The 25,500-nt window shown below is 37.1% G+C and overlaps 1 long non-coding RNA gene across 1 annotated transcript in view; it reads right to left on the reverse strand.

Annotated features, from left to right (window-relative positions):
* Positions 1 to 11,963: 11,963 nt before the first annotated feature.
* LOC123284563 (uncharacterized) overlaps positions 11,964 to 25,500 on the reverse strand; it is a 45,789-nt gene continuing 32,252 nt past the window's right edge. The window contains exons 2-3 of the long non-coding RNA XR_011502431.1: positions 13,402 to 13,598; positions 11,964 to 13,277 (exon numbers count right to left, since the gene is read on the reverse strand). This is a non-coding gene — a long non-coding RNA (uncharacterized lncRNA). The remainder of the gene's footprint in view (positions 13,278 to 13,401; positions 13,599 to 25,500) is intronic.

The following is a 25,500-nucleotide window of genomic DNA, read 5'->3' on the forward strand; positions in this document are numbered from 1 at the left end:
TCAGCTGTACTTGATATCAAGCAATGGCCAGCTCAGTAACACACCCTGTGTTTGTTCTCCCTCTTTCCCACCTCACTTCCCTTTCCCCCACTCTTGTTCCCCTGATGTTGTACTCCATGTTGACAAGAATGTGAAACAACTAAAACTCTCATCTACCACTGGTCAGGATGTAAAATAATACACTCTCTGATTACCTGCACTTTTCTCCTCTCATTTGCCGTGTGCCCTACCTTTGAAAGTTTATTTGAGTATACCCTTGTGAGTCTTTTTAAGAACCTGACCCTGTGCGAATGATGCAGTGATGGAACCAGAATTTGAGTTCAGGTAAATCCGTGTCCAGAGTCTATGCTCTTAACCCTACACTATGCTGTGCAGTGTAGCCCGGAGAGAAAATGAAATGGAAAATACGGAGAGATAGAAAGAGAATAAAGATAATGGGGAAGACATAATATTTAAAGATATAAGGAATGAGAATTTTCCAGAATTGAAAAAAGATATCAGTTCTCAGATTTTAAGAGCACACCAAGTCCTGATCGGAAATAAGGTATGTCCCAATTGTCAATTTATTGCTTCTCAACTCCAAATTTACCTTTCAACATGTTCTGCAATAATGGATGGAATTCCTTTAAACACTTCTTTACAGTGAGGATGATGTTAAGCTTTCTTAGTGAAGGGCACTGGAGGGATGTTGTATGAGTAAGTTTCTCCTGATGCACCTTCAATCAATGATGTAGGTATGAAGACATCCCAGTGGTACTCTGCCAAGTGACATACCCTGAACATACAGTCCCTTGGTGACTTGCAGCCCCAGGGGCTTGATAATAATCTTTTTGTGGTCCTGGCCTCCTGCCTGCACCAGCACCCCCTACTCCTTCTACACGTCTGTGAGCCCAGCCTCTGGGAACAGCAGCACACTTCTCTGCCATCCAGTGCGCAGCAACTACAGGTTTGAACCTCAGCCTTGGTGGTCAGCTCTGCCCTTCTAAGTTTTTCCTTCTTTGGATACTCTCCTTGGGCCCTAGGATACCTATGAACTTTTCTTAGATCTTATCATGGTTTAATAATCCTTTACATTAAATCTTCTCTGTTTAGTTCTTTGTGTGTTCTGTGTCCTACTTAGAAACAGGAGATACAGGAGGTGAGATAGTAAATAGAGAACAATTTTTTAAAGAAGTTTTGCCATAATGGAAGAGGATAAGTGGAACAGTAGGAATGAGGGTATTTGAGGTCAAGAGATAAATTTTAATGATAGATACTAGAACAAGCTTATGACCGAATGTAAATATTTAATAAGGAGGGAGAAACTTATAATGAAGGAATAAGGAAGATAATTTCAGGAGAGAAGTCCACAAGAAGGAAAAGGGGACAAAATCCAAAGCAGAAATGGAAAGACAGACTGTAAAAGAAGGAAGGATGGTTATTTTCATTTTCAAAGAGAAAAAAACACAAAATAAGTCAAGATTTATGGAAATGTACAGATTTAGTTATGGGACAATTTGGGAGCTCCTATCTGAGTACTTCTATTGTGATCAAAGAAATAGAGGAAGAGTCATCATCTGTGAGAAATGGGAGAGTAGAGGTTACTTGTAGATGTGAGGATAGAGGAGAAGGTATGAAATAGTCATCTCAGAAAATAAGAAGGCACATGAACCAGGGAAGTGTAGTAAGACTGACAAAATGTGTTAAATGTCCTCTTAGATTTGTGGGTATTATTGAAAATAAGAGGAATCAAAAGAATTGTACGATTTTCTCAAATTTTCAGCTGCTCAGGCCAAAGAAGGCAGATAACTCTGGTTGAACTAGGGTTGAATTTTTTCTAGATAAGTATGATAGAGGGAGAAAATAATTAAACATATTTGCATAAGACTAATTACATTGATGAACAATAGAATTTTAAGCTGGGTAAGTAAGTAAGTGAAGACATGATGGTTTTAATCAATAAAATGAGTAAGCAATTGGTAGGCCAATGGACTGGAGGACTCGATGAGGCGGAAGAAGTGTTGGAGTGGGGTCCTAGGATAAGTGAGTTTTAAGAAGAGGAGGTAGTTTTCAGAGAGGATGTCTGAAATCAAGTCTTTGGAGGAGGTGCAATTAAAAGTGCTGATGGGGGCCTGGCCTGGTGGCATAGTGATTAAGTTCGCACACTCCGGTTTGGCAGCTTGGGGTTGACAGGTTCGGATCTCAAGTGCAGACCTAGCACCACTCATCAAGCCACGCTGCAGTGACATCCCACATAAAATAGAGAAAGATTGGCACAGATGTTAGCTCAGTGACAATCTTCCTCAAGAAAAAAAGAGGAAGATTGTCAACAAATGTTAGCTCAGGGCCAATCTTCCTCACACACAAAAAAGTGTCAATAAAGTCTGACCATAAAATGTGATGGGTAGAGGAGATCATTGGAGGCAAGGAGGCCAAGGAATTCAGACTGTAGTGTTAGATGAGTCATCCAAAAGATGTTGGTGATGTCATCATGAATAATGAATGTAGAGAGGGAGAAAAAGAGAATGAGCCTGGTTTTATAAAGCCTCTGGTGAATATGAGGAGTGGGAAGAAGGTTGACACGTAACAGAAAATAGGAAGGAAAGCTAGAAGCATAGTCTCAGAGTATGTATAAGTTTAAAGGAGATGGGTTTTTGAAAGAAGAAGAGAGATCAATGGCTTAGAAGCTTTAAGCAGGACACTCCACCTCAGATAAATATGGATTGTGAATATACATAATCTCTAAAGTGGAAGGTAGGACTATAAATGGGTGTGAGGAAATTTTTTGAGGTGACGGATTTGCTCATTATGTTATGGTGATAGTTTCATGGATGTGTACAAACATAAACTTATAAAATTGGACATTTTAAATGTGAAATTTGTTATATATCAACTATACCTCATTAAAGCTATAAACAAAACAGCTCCACTTACAAAGATTGCAGGGGAAGTTTGGCTCCTCAGATGAAAGCAAGGATTTAACCACAAAGGGAAAAGAAGCAGTCAGAGAAATAGTTGAGAAAATGTGGCACTTTGTGTAGCATAGATTATTTAAATTCCACTGAACTCAATGGAAGCATTGGCGGGGCCACAGTGAAAGGAGTGGGGCACATCAGAGGATATATTGATCAAAATGGGACAAGGGCCAGGTGATGACAGGTGACCCAAAAGCCTTGGATGTGTGGTAGTGACTGTGATAAGGCTGTAAAACCTGACGAGGTCAGTCTTGATGGTCTCGTATAGAAAGCATTACTACCAAAGGAATTCAAATACCAAATCCTTTCTCCTTGCACCTCAGAAAAGTTTGTCCACATCAGCTCTTTCTGCCAGAATCTCACTTGGAGTATAGAATTTTTGCTGTTGTTGTTATTTTGAGGCATTGTGTGGGTCTGTGTATCACAGCCGCAGCAAAAACTCATTTTTTCATTTATTGATTTTCTTTTTTGCTATGTTTTGTACTCAAAAAACAAAATGCACAGTAACTTTGGAGTCTACAAACCATTAATTCCAGATAGTTAAAAAAGTTAGCACTTTCCCTGCAGGAATAATGAAGCAGAGAGATGTTCAATCAATAACGTTGTCTTTACTCATTCCTACTCTCTCTGGTCATGATGCTTGCTCTTCACCCATCATTGATAACAACACTAACTATGGAAAATATCATGTGCTTTAGTTTAATTGCTTTGATAAGAAATCTAAAACATCAATATGTATATAAGAAGAAAGCATTTGAGGTCCTTTGACAGAGCACTCCAAATTGTTCAGCACCTCCCTTTCTTTAGTCTTCAGTGAGGTAGTATTGAAATGACCAAAACCACAATCCCTTGTTTACTCATGACATCTCACAATAATAACATATCTCAAAGACTTGAATGTAAGACCTGAAACCATAAAACTCCTGGAAGAAAACGGAGGCAGTAAGCTCCTTAACATTGGTCTTTGTGACACCAAAAGCAATGGCAACAAAGCAAAAATAAACAAATGAGACTACATCAGACTAAAACATTTCTGCACAGCAAAGGAAACCATCAAGGAAATAAAAAGGCAACCTACTGAATGGGAGAAATATTTGCAAAACCATATATCTGATATGGGGTTAATATCTCAAATATATAGAGAACACAGAACTCAATAACAATAATTTAAAAAATATGATTAAAAAATGAGCAGAGGATCTAAAGAGACATTTTTCCAAAGAAGTCACAGATAGCCAACAGGTACATGAAAATGTGCTCAACATCACTAATCATCAGGGAAATGCAAATCAAAACCACAACGAGATATCACCTCCAGCTGTTAGAATGGCTATCATCAAAAAGACTAGAAGGATGTGGAGAAAAGGGAACGCCTGTGCACTGTTGTGGGAGTGTAAAATTGACATAGCTGCTGTGGAAAACAGCACAGACATTTCTCAAAAAATTCAAAATAGAACTGCCATATGATCCAGCAATTCCACTTCTGGGTGTTTATTCAAAGAAAACAAAAACACTGTCTTGAAAAAATATCTGCACCCCCATGTTCATTGAAGCATTATTTTACAACAACCAAGACATGGATGCAACCTGGGTGTCCACCGATGGATGAATGGATAAAGAAAATATGGTGTATATTTATACAATGGAATATTATTCAGCCACAAAGAGAAGGAAATCTGCCATTTGTGACAATATGGATGAACCTGGAAGGCATTATGCTAAGAGAAATAAGGCAGAGAAAAACAAATGTCATATGATCTCACTTATATGTGAAATCTTTAAAAAAAAAATGAACTCATAGATACAGAGAACATATTAGTAGTTGCCAGAGGCGGGAGGTGGGGGTGGGGTGGGTGAAATGGGTGAAGATGGTCAAAAGGTAGAGACTTCCAGTTATAGGATAAATAAGTCCTGGGGATGTAATGTACTGCACAGTGACTATAGTTAACGATACTGTATTGTATATTTGAAAGTTGCTAAGAGAATATAGCTTAAAAGTTCTCATCATAAGAAAAAAATTTGTAACTGTATGTAGTGATGGATGTTAACTAAACTTATTGTGGTAATCATTTCACAATATATACATATATCAAATCATTATGTTGTACACCTAAAACTAATACAATTTTATAGGTCAATTATATCTCAGATAAAAAAGAACCTGGAAGAAAAAAAATAATACATATCTTAGTGTCTTTATTTTGGTTCTCCCAAAAGCAGACCCTGCAACAAAAATTCTGGTGAACTTGAGAGGTGCATGGAACAAGGACAGGACAGTGGAGAAGTGCCATGGGGAAAAGACAGTGGCCAACAAGTGATGCATACTTAAGCCAATTACTGCAGAGGGTGACTAAAGCTGTATGTCAGAGGGAAACTCTTGGAAATAGTGGCAAAACACACTACAGAATCCCATTAGAGACACACAGGGGCTGATTTCTATCAGTCAGTGACTGAGAGCTGCTGGGGTAAGGGTGTTAATTTCCTGGCACTTTTAGTTTATTTCACGTATGGGCACAGCGATATAGACATTGGCAAATGGAAGTTGTCTAGAACACATTGAAATGATAGGGCCTAAGGAATATGGTCAGTGTCTTGACAGCATCTACTCCTCATGGCAGTGCATTGTGTTTGTCAACAGAAGAAGTCAGGAGGAATCATATTGAGAAGTATTTTATTTCCCAACATTAGTGTCATTGGATTCAGTGACATTAAATGTCAGAGTCTAATTTTGGGGCAGGAAGCAGGATAAAGAGAAATGAGCACTAACAATACTACCTACAATTACTCAGTGCCTACTTGGGTAAAGCTATGCTTGGGTCTTTATGTGCACTGTCTCTAATCATTATAACCCACTAGAACTAAGATAACTATATGTCCCAGTTTTCCCAGGATAGTCCCAGTTACACCTAGTGTCTCAGCGGAATTTATAATAATACCCTCTTCACTCTCAAAGGTATCATGAATTGGACCATAAATTATATGGTCACCCTGCAAACAATCTATTTTTAAAAAAAGGAAAATGAGGGTCATGGGGGTTAAGTAATTTGGCTAAATTTACGTGTGTGTCTGGGCCAGAGTCAGAATTTGAATCTGAGTCTATCTGAAGCCCTCTTCTTTTCCACTAGATCATACTGATTTACTAAAAGGGGCTGCCTTCCCTCAACACCTCGATTCTGGTGTCTAAATCCCATCCCCACTGAAAGAAACCAAAGCTTCTTGAAGAAATGGCTGATTCCAAGTCTAGGAAGGGGAGAGGTACAAGATGAGCCTGGAACATGGAGAAAACTGCCAAAACGAGTAGGCTCATATCAGACTCAGGAGTCAACCTGAAAAAGTTTCCACTGGATTAAGATAGACAATTTAAGCATAAAAGAAGAGTAAAAACTGCAATGCACTGAAACATATCAGGTATTTTTTGGAATTAATATAAAAATTTTAAATATATACTAGAAAATCACCTCATTGCTTTGAAAACAGGTGTTTACAGGGAAAGAATGAAATATTTATCTTTTATATACAGTCCATATATCAGAGTAAACAAAAAGTTAATAAAAGTTTCTCTTCCAATTGATAAAGATTAGTAAGTAACAAAATTTAAATATCACCACTCGAACCTCCAATGAATATGACTATTAATGGCTGATATCGCAAAAAGAGTGATTGAACATTGTATACTGTCCAAAGGAAACACAGAACACCACCTAAAATATAGCCGTGCAAGACAGAACAAGAAATCAAATCTGAATCTGATCAGTTTACGGAAATTCAAGGGACAAAGGAATATGTTCAACTACGCCAAGTGGATGCAATCAACAAATTCCAGACTATGAGAAACTTCTCAGAACAAAAACTTAGTTTCTTCAACAACAACAAAAACATTGCAAGAAAAGAAAATGAGATGCAGGGAAAACATAGATTAAAAGAGACTTAAGATATACATCAACAAATCACTGTATATGGACCTAATCCCAATTCAAACATATACACGCACACACATACATATGTTTATGTGACAACTGGAGAAATATGAACACACACTGGCTATTTGATACTACTAAGAAATTAATATTCAAGTTTTTAAAAACCAAAATTTTTTATAGATGAAATTGTATCTTGTCTAAAATTTGCTTCAAAACAATTTCGAGGGTTGTGGACAAGGGTACAGCTAAAACAAGATTGTCCATTTAATGGTAACTGCTAAAGCCAGACGACGGGGACATCAGTTCATTATACTATTCTCTTTTCAGTATACGTTTGGAAATTTCCATACTGAAAGTCACAAAAACACCAACAGTCATAAATCAGCAGTGGAACTTGGTATAATTGACTTTCTGTCAGTTTTCTAGATGTATGAACCAGCTTAAACTAGTGCCAAACAAGCGGTTAAACAGAGAATGCTAATATGAAAAAAGGATGAGAATGACAACCACTTAGGACCACACACACTGCTAAATGTAGCATAGACACGTACTAAGCACTGAACTGGGTGTCTGAAGTGCCTGGAATAAATGAGCCCTTGGAATAGAAAGACCTCGTGTCAACCTTCAGTGATGAATCACCTGAAGGTGTCAGAGTTTTGCTAGGTGCTGGGGAAACAAGCTGACGAAATAATCTGTGCTTGCAGACTGGGAGTAGGAAAGACATACGGCAACCACTTTAAGAGATGGATACTCTGTGCAAAGCACCAGAGCAACTCAGAGAGTGAAACAACGCAGTATGAGCGGAAGAGCGAAGATGGCTTCGTGGCAATGTTTGAGCTACTCTTAAAGAAGTATCAGAAATTCATCAGAACAATGGAGATGAAAACTTATGTCTAACTTTGCACTTATTCGGGTTAAAAGTATTTTCAAATGAGTGGATAAAATATGTAATTTTTTCAGTATTAAACTTTTGTTTAAAAATGTTATCAACATATTTCATGTACATAGTAAAAATGCAAGCAGCAGACAAGACCATAAAACCAAAGTCTGTTGGGTTACCTCCTATATACTAGTCCTCATTTCCAGAAGTCACCACTTTAAACTGTTTCTGTCTTTAGTTTTCCTGGCAGATTCGCAGTAACTCTAAAAATGTTCTGATATATCCATCTATTGATATGTCAACTTTAAACCACATCAATTGATTTCCTCCAATGAAAAGCGAAGTATTAGCTCACTGAAAAATTCGATTATCTTATTGGCTATGCAGTCTTTTGAATATTTTTTCGTCATTATCTTAGTGTTTACAACGTGCATCCCTATCTTGTTTTACTCAACCTTAAGTCAGTAAGTACTTTTGTCATTTCCTAAACAGTGTAAGAACCTCAAAACAGTTAACTTCATTTACAAATCTCTCTACATTTTGTGCTACTGTTATATATTTTACTTCTGCACATATGTTAAACTCTATGAGACATTATTACTGTCGTTTTAAGCCATTCACAGACATTTGTGTTTACAAAAATATTTACCCTTTCGGAGGCTCTTCCTTCCTTTCTGATTTCTGTGTTTCCACTTGGTATAATTTTTCTTCCACCTGAGGAACTGCTTTGTAGGGCATGTCTGCTGGAAACAATATATTTTTTTCTTTATACTTCAGTTTTGACAGGTGTTTTCACAGGAATAGAATTCTAAGTTGGCGGACATTTTCAGCACGTTAAAGATGCCAAATCATTGTATTGTGGCTTCATTGTCTCTGTTGAAAATTCAGCTGGCATCTTATTGCTTCTTCTTTGAAGGTAATGCATCTTTTTTTCCCCCTTTGGCTTCAGAGATTTTTCTCTTTGTCTTTTGTTTTTCAAAGTTAGACTGTGATGTACCTACCTACAAGAATTTATCCTGCTTGGGATTTGTAGAGCTGCTTGCATCTGTGGTTTGATATTTCATTTATCTGGAAAATTCTAGGCCAGGTTCTCTCAGATGTTACTCTGCCCTGTTTCCTCCCTCCTTTTATTAAGCAGCTCTGCTTAGACACATGTTGGCCACTGTACTGTCTTCCATCATCTCTTATGCTCTTTTCTAAATTTTCTGTTATTTTTTATCCTCTGTGCTTGCATCTGTATTCCTTCTATTGACCTCTCTTCAAGTTCACTAAACCTCTTTTGCTATATGTAGTCTCTTCTTAAAGCTATGTATTGAATTATGAATTTCAGTTGTCGAAGTTTTAGTTCTAGTATTTCCATTTACTATTTTTTTACAGATTACAGGTCTCTGTTGAAATTCTCCATTTTTCTCCCTCTATTTTCTTGAACATCTGAATCATAGTTATTTTGAAGTCCCTATGTGATTGCTGCAATATCTGAATCATTTATGTTGTGGTTTCTAGGTTATCAGTTTTTGGCTCTATTCCTTTTCAAGTTTACATTGCAATTTTTGAATGGATGGCAGACACAGTATATTAAAAATTGCATTAATTGGATTAAGTTTCTACTTTCAGGTAGAGAGAATATAAGCAGATCCCCCCCATCCTGTTGAGGGCTGGTTTTTGTTTCGTTAGGGCTGGCGTATTTCAGTTGTGCCTATACCTCGTGGAATAGTGCCCACCCCTACCAAATTAAGTTCTACCCAAAAGCTCAGAATGTGACTTTATTTAGAAATAGGGTCTTTGCAGATGTAATTAATTAAGATGAGGTCGTATCGGATTAGGATGAGTTCTAAATCCAACTAGTTGTGTCCTTACAAGAAGTCTATAAGGACACACAGGGAGAATACCACTGGAGAACAGAGGCAGAGATTGGAGTGACGGGTCTACAAACCAAGGAACACCAAGGATTGTCAGCAGTCACCAGAAGCTAGAAGAAGCGAAGAAGGATCCTCCTTCTCCAGAGCCTTCAGAGAGAGCATGGCCCTGCTGAAACCTTGATTTCAGGCTTCTGGCCTCCAGAACTGTGGAAGAATACATTTCTATTTTTTCAAGACACTCAGTTTGTGATAATTCGCTAAGACAGCTCTAGGAAACTAATACATGCCCTAACTCATAGGAGGTGGCCTTCTTTGGATCAAATCAAAGCCTGAGGTGTTTAGGAAGGCCACTCTGCCTGAGCTTCACTTTCCCCAGCAGCATGTGGCTGTTGAAATCTTTGCCACAGATTCAGCCTCCCAGTTACTGCTTTCTGTTCCAGTTTCTCAATGTCTTGCCCTTCACTTGCACAACTTAGAAGCTGGAGAATGCCTTGAGAGCAGATTGCACAGATGTTGTGAGGCTGTCTTCCCTGTAGTTGTACCCACTTTGGGATTTCGCTTCTCAAGTCCTAGGCACTTTGACAGTTCCAACTCCAACCTTTTCCTTCCTTCTCACCTGGGGAGACTGAAGCTTTCTCTTAGGACTCTCTTCTCCCACACTGTTCATTAGCCAATGCCCTCAGGTGGAATCTTGAGAGTTAATATAGAATTATAGATTCAAAATTATTTTTCCTCAGTACTTCAAAGGCATTTGTTCATTATTTTAGTTTTCTGGGTTGCTGATATAAAATTTTATACAAAAAACAAAACAAAAACTCTGTTGCTTTCTCCGCCCCAGAAACATTCACAATCTTATTGTTTTTCTTTATGTTTTTGAAATTTATACAGGTGTGTCTAGGAATAGTAGTCTTTTTATTCATCCTGCGCAGCCTTTGGTGGGCCTTTTCAATAGGAAACTTGAAGTGATTTTTACTTACATGATTTTCTATTATTTCTTTTATTAGCTCCTCTAATAAGGAACTAAACCAAATTTATAAAATTTATTCACAATGTTAGAATTCCTGGATTGATCATCTCTGTCTCTCAGCAATTTTCTCATATTTTCCATCCTTTAGTCTTTTGCTCCATACTAAAGGAGACTTTTTCCAATTTTGTTCCAAACCCTACTGTGTCTATACCTATCTATATCTTTTGACATCTAGAGCTAATATATTTTAATTTGGATTACATACGTTTTAATTTTTAAAAATACATTCTTATTCTCTGATCTTTACTCATAGTAGGCTGTTACTATTTTATTTCTCAAATATCTCTGAGGCATAGTTCTGGAAGGATAAAGAAGACACAGGTAATGGTAATTGTCTCTTGGAAGGAGAGCTCGGGCCTGGGCATAGGAGGACTACTGTAGAATTTGGATTTTTCACTATACATGTATATTACTTAATTTTTAAAAGCTAGCCAATAAATCTCTCTCTAAAAGTGCTAATTTAAATTATTTATTTTGTCCCTTGATTTCTTTCTTTTGGTGCTGGGATCAGGTATTTGATCATTCATCTTGGTCTCTCTCTTTTGGACTGCTTATTGTTGGATAGTTATACAACAATATCTGACTGATAGACTCTTCTCGCCTACACCCAAATGCCGGAATAAAGAGAATGTTATTATTCTGGGATGCTAATGTCTATGCCAAGATCCCTAAACCCCAAAAGACAAAGCTTTCCATTTCTTTAGAAGTCGGCTTTCTTCCCACACTGCCAGTCACCCTGGACACTCCAGGGAGGAGCAGGGGTGGGTTTTGTCAATTTACCACCACATTTTTTTTTGCCCCACTTCTCACTCCTGCTCCTTCTATCTCCGGACAGCATGTTAATGCTCTTTACAACAACTCCATTGGGAAGTCTAGTTCCCACATCCACGGCAGGCTAGGCTGTGCAAATTCTCAGTGGAGATTCCCCTCTATCCTTCCTCTGTTAGGAATTGATTCCCTTTTGTATTCTTTTTTTTTTTTTTGCAATTTTAAAATTGTTATTGGGAAATATATCATGCATAGAGAAAAGGGTAAAGATATTTATGGACAGTTAAGTAAAATTAAAGCCCATGAATCTATCATCCAAGTAAAGAAATAGAAGATGACTAATACCTTAAAATCTCCCTATATGCCTCTTAAATGGATACTCCTCCCACCTCCAAGAAATAACCACTAACATGATTTTATCTTAATCATTTTCTTGCTTTTGTTTGTGGTTTTATTAGAAATATTAGAGTTTTTAAGCAATATATCGTTTAGTTTTTTAAAAAATGAATACAAAGCATAAACGCAGCTGTGTATGGAAAGGGCAATATTGCCACCATCAGATCAAAGCTCCCAGGAGATAGATAAGCTGAACAGTCTCTGGGTCATAGTCCAATTTCAGCTTTACTGAAAGTTTACATGTTTGAAAGATGCTAGGAGAGTAGACCTTTAAAGTTCTCATTACAAGAAAACAAATTCTGTAACTACGTATGGTGATGCATGTTAGCTAGACTTATTGTGGTGATCATTTTGTAATATATACAAATAACGAATCATTATATCATATACCTGAAACTAATATAATGTTGTACGTCAATTATACTTTATTTTTTAAAAAATTTCAGATTTACTGAGAGTTTTCTCCCCTTTCTGAGGAATGCAATGGGCAAGACATGAGTAACTCCTGGGAATCACTAGGCTTCTGCACTTGGGTTATCTGGCAGGACTAGAATGTGAATTAGAGATTATACATCTGGCATAAAGATGGTCAAAAAAGTAGATTGCTCTATTTTTCTTCTTCCAGGCTCACTGTGCCCACCACCAGCTCCCCGGAGAAGTTCAGGATAGAACACTTCTGTCAGGTGAAATGAGTGTCTTCTTATCAACTGATCTAGGCAGTAAGACATGAAAGGGACAATAGAAATGACATCAGCACTGGTCAGGACATGCTTAGTACAGATTAAAAGTGGGGTCAGGATCATCTGACCTTTTGTCTTCAGCTTAAAAAGACAATACAAGGGCAGTGGGGACATTACTGATGACAGCATTCAATAAATTCATCTCCAGGTCAGACTTCTCTCATAAACTCCTGACTCATAGATTTCTTGGCATCTCCACGTAGATTTCTAATGAATATCTGAAACTCAAATGTCAAAGATTAATTTCTAACCACACCTCCCCATTCCCCATTCCCCAAAATATTCTCCAAATGCAGCCTTCTCCATTTCAGTTGATAGTAACCCTATCCTTCCAGGTGCTCCTGCCAAAACTTTGAACTTGTTCTTAACTCCCTTCTCTTACATGCCATATCCAACTCACCAGGAAATCCTGTTGGCTTTACCCTCAAAATATGACCAGAATCCTACAAATTGTACCACCTTCATTGCGACTATCCTGGTCTAAGACACATTGCCTCTTACCTGGATTGCTGCAGCAGCCTCCAAATCATTCTCCCTGGGTTTACCCTTGTGTCCTGCAGCCTATTCTCAACAGTCCACATTGGAGCAGGGTTATCCAAGAGATGGATGTGTTCATTCCTTTATTCAGCAACTATGTACCGAGTCCCGACTATGTACCAGAGACTCTACTAGGCACTTGGCTTCATCAGTGAACAAAACAGAGAAAGATATCTGTCCTCATGTGGCTTATGTTCTATTGGGAGGGAGAGGAAAACAAACAAAGAGTAAGCAAGTAAATTATATCACTTGTGGTCCTTTTAAAATTTGAGTCAGGAGTTAGCCGTGATGGCATAGTGGTTAAAATTCAGTGCTCTCACCACTTCAGCAACCTGGGTTCGCTTCTCAGTTGAGGAACCACCCCACCTGTCTGTGAGTTGCCATGCTGTGGCAGTGGTTCACATAGAAGAACTAGAAGGACTTGCAACTAGGATGTACAGTCATGCACTGGTTCTTTGGGGAGGAAAAAAGTAGAGGCGAGATTGGCAACAGATGTTAGTGCAGGGCAAATCTTTCTCTGCAAAAAAAAAAAAAAAAATTGTCAGATCATGTGACTTCTTTACCCAGAAGCTTCCAAAGGTTTCTCATTTCACATAGGGTAAAAGCCAAAGTCTTTACAGTGGCTCACAAAGTCTCCCCCTTTGCTGCTCTGACATCTTCAAAATACAGCTCACCTCATGCTAATCACAGTGGCCTTTTTGCAGTTCCTTGAAAATACCAGCATTCTAGACAAGCTCCCACCTTAAGGCATTGCTCTAGCTATTTCTTGAGCCAATATGATTTTACCCCAAATATCTACTTGGCCAAATCCTTACCTCCTTTGAGTTGTCACTCAAATCCTGCCTTCTCAATGAGGCCAACCCAGACTATCCTACTTAATATTACAACCTGTCCCTACCTCTTACCCCTGACACACTCAATCCGCTTACATGGGCCTGCTATTTTTTAATTTTTCCAGAGCACCAACACCTTCTAACACATTATATGATTTATTTGATTACTGTTTATTGTTTGTTTTCCTCTCCCCCACAATAGAACATAAGCCCCAGGAGGGACACACATATCTTTGTCCGCTTTGTTCACTGAGGTAGCCAAGCGCCTAGCAGAGTGTCCAGGACCTGGTAGGGGCTCAGTGTATGGCTGGCAAATAAAGGAATGAGCACATCCATCTCTTGGATCATGCTGCTGCAGTGTGGACTGGTTGGTCTCTCTGTCTGGCACACAGCTGTACACGTGGGATCTCAGGATCCTCTCTGAGATTCCTTTTGCCTCTTTCCTGTATTCCTTTTTTGGTTTGTTCACTTATTTAGAGCACATCCCCCTCTAGCTTCTTAATAAAGGGTATGTGAAAGGTACGTATTTTGAGGACTTGCATCTATGAAAATGTCTTTATTTTATTCTCATATTAATATGGTAGTTTACTTGGTTATACAATTCTATGTTGGAAATATTATCTTTTCAGAGTTTTGCCTGCTTGTTTCCAGTGTTTTTGTTGAGATATATCCAAATCATTTTGATTCCTGATCTTTTGTATATGACTTGTTTTTTTAATCTGGAAGTTTGTGAAATCTTCTTTTTATCCTTAGTGTTCTGATATTTCACAACCATGAGGCTGGGTATGGATATATTTTGATCAACCTTTTTGGACTTTCACTGGAGCCTTCCACTCTGGCAACTCATGTGTTTCAGTTCTGGAAGGATTCTTCTCAAATTATTTTGTTAATGATTTCACCCATTATTTTTCCATTCTCTCCTTCTAGAGTCTCTATTATTCATATTTTAGACTTTCTAGATTGGCTTTCTACTTTTCTTATCTTGCATGTTCAATTTCCTATTTGTTGGTCTTTTTCTTCTCTTGTCTTAAAAATAACTTCAACATAATCTTCCAACCCTTTATTTAGTTTTTCATTTCTCCCGTGTTTAATTTCCACAAACACGTTTTGTTCTCTGAATTTTTCTTTTTTATTCCATTCTGTTCTTGTTTCATACATGCAATGTCTTCTCTTATCTGACTATTTGTTAGTTTTTTTCTTCTTATTGAATTGTTTCTTCTAAGTAGCTGCTTTTGTTTTTGTTTTTGTCTTTGTGTTTTGGTTGTTATCTTCCATGTTAAAAGCCTTCCTCAGGTATCTGGTGTTCCTTGGCAACCTGCTTACGATGAAGAGTGAAAGATTAAATGCCGCTTGGAATCTCTGAGCATATAGGTGGGCTTTGTAGATATGGAGTGTTATTGTAAAGTAATTTGATGAGGAGGACTTTGGGAGGAAAACTCCAATGTTAATACTATTAAATCTTTTCTTCTTGGGCTGGTCAAATGCCCAAGAGAAGAGCCTTCCATCTCCTTCCCAGAGGGTAAGAATCTGGCTCCCAACTTTCAGGATAGAGCACTATCTCTGTGTTCAGCATTGATTATGCATAAGGTCAATGAACACTTCTTTTTTGTGAATGCTACCCATTCCCTCCATTTAGAGACCTTCTTTTTCACTTTTTCCCAAGAACAAACTTCCAGACTTCTGCCAGGGTGGGTCAAGGGCAGTTGTCTGGCAGTGTGTAGTAGGTGCAGGAATCCAGAGGTTCCAGAGAAAGAGAACAGAAAAACAATGAGTGAAATTATTAACAAAATAATTCGAGAAGAATCCTTCCAGAATTGAAACATATGAGCTGCCAAAGTGAAAGGCTCTGTGAAAAGTATGGCAAAGTGGATAAAGTATATCCATACCAAGCCTCTTAAACAGCTTTCACTGAGGCCTCTTTATTTCAGACCCCAAACCTATCTCTGTTTCAGAGGTATGTGCTATTACTTTCCAGTGCTTTTTGAGGATTCTGCAGTGTACCTTGGACTGGTTCTCAGTTATCCCCATGGCTAATATGCTATTGGGTTTCTTGGGTCTGCTAAATCACTTATTTGTTTATCTGCTTTTTAACATCCCAAAATTTATTGTAATTTTCTCCTTTCCTGTTACCTCCTTTCTTATCAGTTTATGTCACTTAAAAAATTACTCTCCATAGCTTTAATGGAGGTTCAGGAAGGGTGAAATTAAGACTAAATGCATGTGTTCAATCTGCCATCTTAATCAGAAGCCTCTCTTGTTCTTTCCTGGTGTCCTTCAAATGAGGATTCGTAGAGTAGGGGGAAGGGGGTTGAGTTAATTAAGCTTAAACTGCCAGCTGGAACCACAATCAGATATTAAAACTTTAAATTGCAATTGTAACTTCAAGTATTTTGAATTAAAAGTCATATATTTTTAAATTTGAGACGTAAATTCTAAGAAAGTGCTATTAAAAAGATATTGGAATATGTAATTGTATGATACTAGAAGTAATTTAGTCACATACACTTTAAAATGTTCATATGAACCTCTGTTTCCAACTCATTTTTTCTAGCTGATACTCTTAGCACTCAATGCCAGAGTAAAGTAAGTTTTTTAGGCTAAATAGAAAATGATCAACCTTGACATGATCATCCTATTATAACATCACTTAGAATACATTTCAGGGTTAAGGGTGAGTCATTCAAGATTGATGAATTTAATGATTCAGTTTTAAAATATCCTAGTAGAAATCACCTAAAGTACCTGAACTCATTAACGTCAACTAAAACAATAATACAGCTTTCACAATCTATTCTTTTGCTTTTGTAGAAAGTTTTCTCACTTTGGAGTTATTCATTTGAACCTGAAATTTAATCATGAAATTAAAATTGATAAAATTTGTCTTTTTTTCTGAATCTACTAGTGAATATGAAACTAGAACAAAAATTACATTAGCTTCTTAACTGTACATTTTAGATTTTACACGTTGACCTGCATAGGCTGATAGTCATATTGTAGGTGCTCAGTATATAACTCATTGCAATAGCAGCAAAATGTATTTGAAAAATATAAACAAACACTGCTTTTAGATTATGTACCTTCTAAAAATGAAGCACATAGTAGTAAGTTGTAAATAATATTCAATTCTGCTACAGTAAAGACCAATCACACCTTTTTTGTTAAAATTTATTAAATTGGATCTTTTTGGCAAGTGACATAAATCATTTAAATTGAATTTACTCTCAATAATCAATATTTTCTTTCTTTGTATAAATCAAGAGATTACCTGTATTTTAGTGATGTTGCTTTTAAAAAAGAATGAAAAGAAAAAATACCAAAATGTTCCCCTGACAACAAATACATGCTTCCATCTCTGCCTGAAGGGTATCTTATTTCTATAACTACTGTTAAATTAAAGTACAGTCAAGTACTGACTTTATTGGTTAGTTAAAATTAGTTTTCAGGATTATTTTCGCTCTCTTACAAATAGGTAGAATTCACAGAAAGACATGATTGGCAATTTATCTCCCAAATCAGTAGCAAAAGTATTTCTCATAGACTGAAGCAATAGCATATTTAACTTATCTTGAAGGTCAATAAGCAATAGAGTGTGGTGCTCAGTAAGGCAGGCTCTGAAGTGATTCATTCAACCACAGTTATTGAGCACCTGCAGTGTGCCTGCTCAGTACAAGGGTGAGTCTGCCAGGTTTCCAACTGGTGGCCTATGTTCTGTTGTGCTGTGTTCTAGCCTGGTGTTTGTTGTTTGCTTTACATTGGAAGGACTTTTGACCCCTTGTTTGGCCACAGTACTTGTTGTTCCCTTTATATCATACACAGAGGCCTCATGTGTTTATATTCTCTGCCTAAACACTGCAGCCATTAGGCCTTGTGTCCTTTGGTCTAATAAGTCAGACCAACCTGGGTTTAAACCCTAATACTGCTGTGCACTGTGTGACCCTGGGCAAATTAATTTACCCGTCTAAACCTCAGTTGTCTCTTATGTAAAATGGGAACAACGATAGCACCTACTTCACCGAGTTATTCAGGATAAAAATAAGATAAAGTATAAAATATTTAACACAGTGGCACATAAACCTAGTATATGGCACGTAAACCTAGTATACAGCATGTAAACCTAGTATATGGCACGTAAACCTAGTGTATGGCAGGTAAACCTAGTGTATGGCACGTAAACCTAGTACATGGCACGTAAACCTAGTGTATGGCACGTAAACCTAGTACATGGCACGTAAACCTAGTGTATGGCACGTAAACCTAGTACATGGCACGTAAACCTAGTGTATGGCACGTAAACCTAGTACATGGCACGTAAACCTAGTGTATGGCACGTAAACCTAGTGTATGGCACGTGAACCTAGTACATGGCACGTAAACCTAGTACATGGCACGTGAACCTAGTACATGGCACGTAAACCTAGTACATGGCACGTGAACCTAGTACATGGCACGTGAACCTAGTACATGGCACGTAAACCTAGTGTATGGCACGTAAACCTAGTACATGGCACATAAACCTAGTGTATGGCACGTAAACCTAGTGTATGGCACGTAAACCTAGTACATGGCACGTAAACCTAGTGTATGGCACGTAAACCTAGTACATGGCACGTAAACCTAGTAGATGGCACGTGAACCTAGTACATGGCACGTAAACCTAGTACATGGCACGTAAACCTAGTGTATGGCACGTAAACCTAGTACATGGCACGTAAACCTAGTGTATGGCACGTAAACCTAGTACATGGCACGTAAACCTAGTGTATGGCACGTAAACCTAGTACATGGCACGTAAACCTAGTGTATGGCACGTAAACCTAGTACATGGCACGTAAACCTAGTGTATGGCACGTAAACCTAGTACATGGCACGTAAACCTAGTAGATGGCACGTGAACCTAGTACATGGCACGTAAACCTAGTACATGGCACGTAAACCTAGTGTATGGCACGTAAACCTAGTACATGGCACGTAAACCTAGTGTATGGCACGTAAACCTAGTACATGGCACGTAAACCTAGTGTATGGCACGTAAACCTAGTACATGGCACGTAAACCTAGTGTATGGCACGTAAACCTAGTACATGGCACGTAAACCTAGTGTATGGCACGTAAACCTAGTGTTATGTTCCTAGTTCAATAATGAACAGAAACAGTATGTCTTTTTTTTTTTTAATGAAGATGAGGCTTTTTAAATATAGAATAAGTTTCAGGTAATATCTAACCACAGTGTCCTATTTTTCATTGCAAACTTCCCAACTATGTCATAAAGGGGCTATCTTGCCTAGAACGTTTGGTAATAATCTAAGGAAGTTTGGAAGAAATATTAGACACTTGACTTAAGATATTGTTATTTATGATATTTATGTCACCCAGAGTAACACAGTAATTGTAATCCACGCTCCCAAAGACAATCTATCAGGCTATAAAACATTTTTCCAACGAATCATGACTGAAGCAGATGGAAAGTACTTACGTAGTGTCTGTTTTATGGTGAGTTTTGTCCAAGAGATTTTTAAAAAATGATTTTATTTTACCCTGACATAATTCCTTTGAAATAGGGAAGGGATGACTTTAAATTTAATCTCATATAAGACAGATCACAACACACAGAGAGGCTAAACGGCTTTGAATATACTTGAAAGATCATTGGCAGAACCTGGTCTCCACCATTACTCCATATATTAGGCTGTGCTGTCTCCACTGAGGGTATGGAAAATTATTTTGAAATGCAGAGATACAATTGTAACCTAATACTGATTAATTAATTAATTAACCAGATAAGTATTCATTGAAGTTTTACTATGGGCCAAGCACAGTTTAAGACATTTGGGACATAAAGATCAACGTAGGTCCCTGATCTTCTAGAGCCTACAATTTTTTAGTGAAAAGGAACAGAAATAACCAAGTATATTCATGCATGAACAGGTTAATTTCAGATGATGAAAAGAGCTATGAAGACAATAAAACATGGTGATGTACTAAACAGCGGCTGGCGAAGGAGTAATGTCAGGAAGATGGCAGAGTAGGAAGCCCTGGGCCTTCCTTCTCCACCCTCAAACACACCAAGTCAGCAACAAATCATGGGCAATTCCTTTGTGAGAAGTCCAGAAAAACAAAAGCTGAGGGAGTTCATTACCACTAGACCTACTTTACTAGGGATGCTGAAGGAGTTTTTTCAAGTTGAAATAAATGATGCTAAACAAAAATATGAAAGCAAAAGGAAGTATAAAACTTGTTTGTAAAGATAAAATATATAGACAAATACAGAAGACTGTATTACTGTAATGGTAGTAGGTAAATCATTTTTAATTCTAGTATAAAAGTTAGAAGACAGTATCAAAATCACTATCACTAAAAATGTTCAAAGATTACAACATGAAAAGATGCAAACTATGATAATAACATAAAGTGTGAGGAGGGAGTTAAAGTTTAGTTTTTTAATGTAATTGAACTTGTTACCAGCTCAAATAAAATGCTATAACTATAAAATATTTTATGTAAGCCTCAAGATAATGAAGAACAATACCTATAGAAGTTACACAAAAGAAAAAGAAAAAGAAATCAAAGCATAAAAATACAAAAATATCAATAAAACATAGAGAAAGGCAGAAAGAGAGGAAAAGACATAAAAAAGAAATACAAAACTAACAGAAAACAACAAAATGTCACTAGTAAATCCTTTCTATCAATAATTACTTTAAATGTAAATAAATTAAAATTCCCAATCAAAAGGGGTAGAGTGGCTAAATGGATGGAAAAAAATGACTATGTGTCATCAACAAGAAACTCACTTCAGATTTAAAGACACACATAGGGTGAAAGGGAAGGGATGGAAAAAAGATATTCCATGCAAATAGTAACCAAAAGACAGCAATAGTGATGCTTACATCAGACAAAATAAGTCTGAACTTAAGTTCAGACTGTCAAAAACTGTCACAAGAAACAAAGGAGGACATTATATAATAATAAAAGGGTCCATCTACCAGCAAGATGTAACAGTTATAAATACATGTGCACCCAACATCAGAGCACCTAAATATATAAAGCAAACATTGACAGAACTGAAGGGAGAAATAGACAACAACGCAACAATAGTAAGAGACTTCATCATCCCACTTTCAATAATGGATAGAACATCCAGACAGAAGATCAACAAGCAAACAGAGGACTTCAACGATACTACAGACGAAAAGGACCTAACAGATATATACAGAACATTCTACCCAACAGTAGCAGAATACACATTATTTTTCAAGTATATACAGATCTTTCTGTAGGATAGATCACAACTTATGTCCAAAATACATCTTAACAAATTTAAAGAAGACTGAAATTATCCCTTCTGACCAAGATGGAAAGAAACTAGAAATCAATAACAGAAGGAAAACTGGAAAATTCACAAATATGTGAAAATTAAACAACCCACTCTTAAATAACCATAAATTCAGAGAATAAATCAAAAAGGAAATTAGAAAATACCTGAAGACAAATGAAAGGGAAAATATAATATACAAAAACTTATGTGATGCAACAAATTACATGCCAACAAACTGTATAACCTAGAAGAAAGGGGTAAATTACTAGAAACATATAACCTGTCAACACAAAATCATGAAGAAATAGAAACTGTAAACAGACTTATTAGTAATATAGAGATTAGATTGGTAATCAAAAACTTCCAAACAAACAAAAACCCAGGATCAGATGACTTGACTGGTGATTTTCACCAAACATTTAAAGAAGAATTAATGCCAATTCTTTTCAAAATCTTCTTCAAAATTGAAGAGGACTATATACTTCCAAAATCATTTTATGAGGCCAGCATTACCCCAATAACAAAGCAAGACAAACACCACAAGAAAAGAAGTATACATCCCAATATCCCTGATGAAATAGATGTAAAAACCCTTAATAAAATACTAGGAAACCAAATCCAACAGTACATTAAAACGATTATACACCATGACCAAGTGGGATTTATCTCTGGGATGCAAGGATGGTTCAACATATGAAAATCAATTTGTGATACACCATATTAACATAACAACGGATTAAAATCACACAGTCATCTCAATAGATGCAGAAAAAGCATTTGAAAAAACTCAATGCCCTTTCATAATAAAAACTCTAACAAACTAGAAATAGAAGGAAAGTACCTCCATAAAATGAAGGACATATATGAAAATCTCACAGGTAACATCATATTCAATAGTGAAATTGAAAGCTTTTCCTCTAAGATTAGAAACAAGGCAAGGACGCCCACCCTCACCACTTCTATTCAACATAGTACTGAAAGTCATAGCCAGAGCAATTAAGCAAGAAAAAGCAGTAAACGGCACCCAAATCAGAAAGGAAGATGTAAAATTGTCTCTCTTTGCAGATGAAATGATCTCATGTGTAGAATACCTAAAGACCCCACCAAAAAAACCTGTTAGACTAATAAATCAGTGAAGCTGCAGGATACAAAATCAACAAACAAAAACCAGTTGTTTTTCTATATACTAGCAACAGACTATCCAAAAAAAGAAATTAGGAAAACAATCCCATTTACAATGGCTCCAAAAAAAATAAAATACTTAGGAATAAACTTGACTAAGGAGGTGAAAGAATTGTACACTGAAAAACTACAAAACATTGATGAAAAAAATTAAAGACAACACGAGCAAACGGAATGACATCCAGTGTTCATGGACTGGAAGACAGTATTTTTTAAATGTCCATACTCCCAAAACAATCTACAGATTTAATGCAATCTCTATCAAAATCCCAGCATTTCTTACAGAAATAGAAAGAGCAATTCTAAAATTTGTATGGAACCATGAAAGACCACTAACAGCCAAATCAATCCTGAGAAAGAAGAGCAAAGCTGGAGGCATCACACTTCTTGGTTTCAAATCTATTACAAAGCTGCAGTAATCAAAACAGTGTAGTACTCACATAAGACAGTCGTACAGACCAATGGAACAGAATAGAGAGCCCAGAAATAAATGTGCACATATTCAGTCAACTGATCTTCAACAAAGTGGTAAGAATATACAGTGAACAAAGATAGTCTCTTCAACAAATGGTGTTGGGAAAACTGGATATCCATGGGCAAAAGAATGAAACTGGACCCTTATCTTCTATTACACACAAAAATCAACTAAAAATGGATTAAAGACTTAAATATAAGACCTGAAACTGTAAAATTCCTAGAAGAAAATGTAGAAAAACTTCATGACATTGGTATCAGCAATGATTTCTTGGATATGGCACCAAAAGCACAGACAATAAAAACAAAAATAAACAAGTTGGCCTATGTCAAACTAAAAAGCTTCTGTACATCAAAGAAAACAACCAGTAGATGGGAAAGGTAACCTACAGAATGGGAGAAAATATTTGAAAACATACACCCAACAATGGATTCATCTCCAAAATATACAAGGAACTCCTACAACTCAGAAAAGAAAAAAATCAATAACCCAAATGAAAAATGGGGTAAGAACTTGAATAGACAATTCTCCAAAGATGACATACAAATGGGCAACAGATATATTAAAAGATGTTCAACATCACTAATCATCAGGGAAACGAAATCAAAACCACAGTGAGATATCACCTCATACCTGTCAGAATGGCTGTTGACAAAAAAACAAAAGACAAGTGTTGGCAAGGATGTGAAGAAATTGGAACACTTGCACACTGTTGGTGGGAATGCAAAACAGTGTAGCCATTATGGAAAACAGTATGGAGTTTCCCTAAAAAAATTAAAACTAGAGCTACTATATGATCCAACAATCCCCCTTCTGAATATTTAGCTGAAAGAATTGAAATCAGGATCTTGACGAGATAGGACCACTCCATGTTCACTGCAGCACTATTCACAATAGCCAAAATGTGGAAACAACCTAAACGTCCACTGACAGATGAATAGATAAAGAAATTGTGGTATATACTTACAACAGAATACAACTCAGCCTTAAAAAAAGAAGGAAATTCTGTCATATGTGAAAACATGGGTGATCTTGAGGACATTATACTAAGTAAAATAAGTTAATCACATAAAGACAACTACTATATGATTCAACTTATATAAGGTATCTAAAATAGTCAAATTTATAGAATCAAAGCATAAAAGGGTGGCTTCCAAGGGCTAGTGGAGAGAGGGAGGTCAAGGGGCATGAAATTTTCGTTAAACAAGATGAGTAAGCTCTAGAGATCTGCTGTACAGCATTGTACCTATAGGCAGCAATAATGTACTGTACACTTACTGTGAGATCTACCCTCTTAGCAAAGTTTTAAGTGTTCTTATCACAATAAAATAAAATTTTAAAAAAGAGTGCCTGGCTAAAGAAAATAATTGTTAGATGCATTTAAGAAAGTCAAAGAAAGGGCTCTCTGCAGAGCTGTTTGAGCTGAGACCTGAATGAGAGAAGTCGGCCAAGCGAATGCCTGGGAAAAGAACATTCAAGGCAAGGAACCAATGATAAAAAAGATCTCAACATGTTTGAAGATTCAGAAAACAGAAGAAATCCAGTACGTCTTTTTCACTGAATATCAGCTGAACTATCTACCATCATTTTGATCAAGGAGAGTGACCCGAGATAAAGTCAGAATGATACATGGTAACTGAATTGTGAAGGGCCTCCTAGGCTGTTATACAGACTTTAGACCTTGTTCTAATACCAGTGAAAAGTTATTAAAAGTTTTTCCACAGGAGGAGCTACATGGTCTGATTTGCATTTTAAAAGATCACTCTGGCTGCTCTGTGTGTGTGAGAGAGAAAGAGAGAGAGAGAGAGAGAGAGAGAGAGTGTGCGTGTGTGTGTGTAGGATTGTGGATGGGTAGGGAAGGGGTAGCTAGTAAGAGTGGAGCAGGGTGAGATGTTAAGAGCTATTGCAGCAGACCAGATAATACTGTCATGGACAGGCTGAGTGCAGAAGACGGAAAGAAGTAACTGTATTTACGATATATTTTGGAATTAGAACTCATTGGATATGTAGATGGATTATGTGATAAATTGGTTGCCATGACTTTCTTCCATCCCAGTATACACGGCCTCTTGTAAGGTAAATTTCTTCTCCTCCATCCAGAGATGGAATCTATCCACTTCCTTGAATCAGAGGTGGCTTATGACTTACTTTGACCAGTAAGATGGAGAGGAAGTGACTTCATGCAAATCTCCAGGCTAGGCCTTAAGAGATATTGCAGCTTCCAGTTTTGCTCTCTTGAAATGTTGCCATCTGACCACCATATGAGAAAGCCTACTTAGCTTACTGTTGGATGAGGAGTCATGTGGAAAAGAGCAAAGCATTCCAACTGACAGCCGGCATCAACCGCCAGTCATGTGAATAAAGCCTTCTTGGTCTTTCCAGTCAGGCTAACTTGTCAGCTGAACAGCCACATAAGTGAGCCCAGATGAAACTAGCAGGAAAACCCCCCAGCTAGCCCATAGAATTGTGAGAAATATAAATTGCTGTTTTTTAAGCCACTACATTTGGCGTAGTTTGTTACGCAGCAGTAGGTAGCAGAAACAGATGATATCTGGAGTGTGAGAGACTTAGAGGAACTTTGGATAGGACTTAAATGCTTAGCTTCAACAATTGG

The sequence above is a fragment of the Equus asinus genome, chromosome 3 (genome assembly GCF_041296235.1).
Source record: "Equus asinus isolate D_3611 breed Donkey chromosome 3, EquAss-T2T_v2, whole genome shotgun sequence".
Lineage (NCBI taxonomy): Eukaryota > Metazoa > Chordata > Mammalia > Perissodactyla > Equidae > Equus > Equus asinus.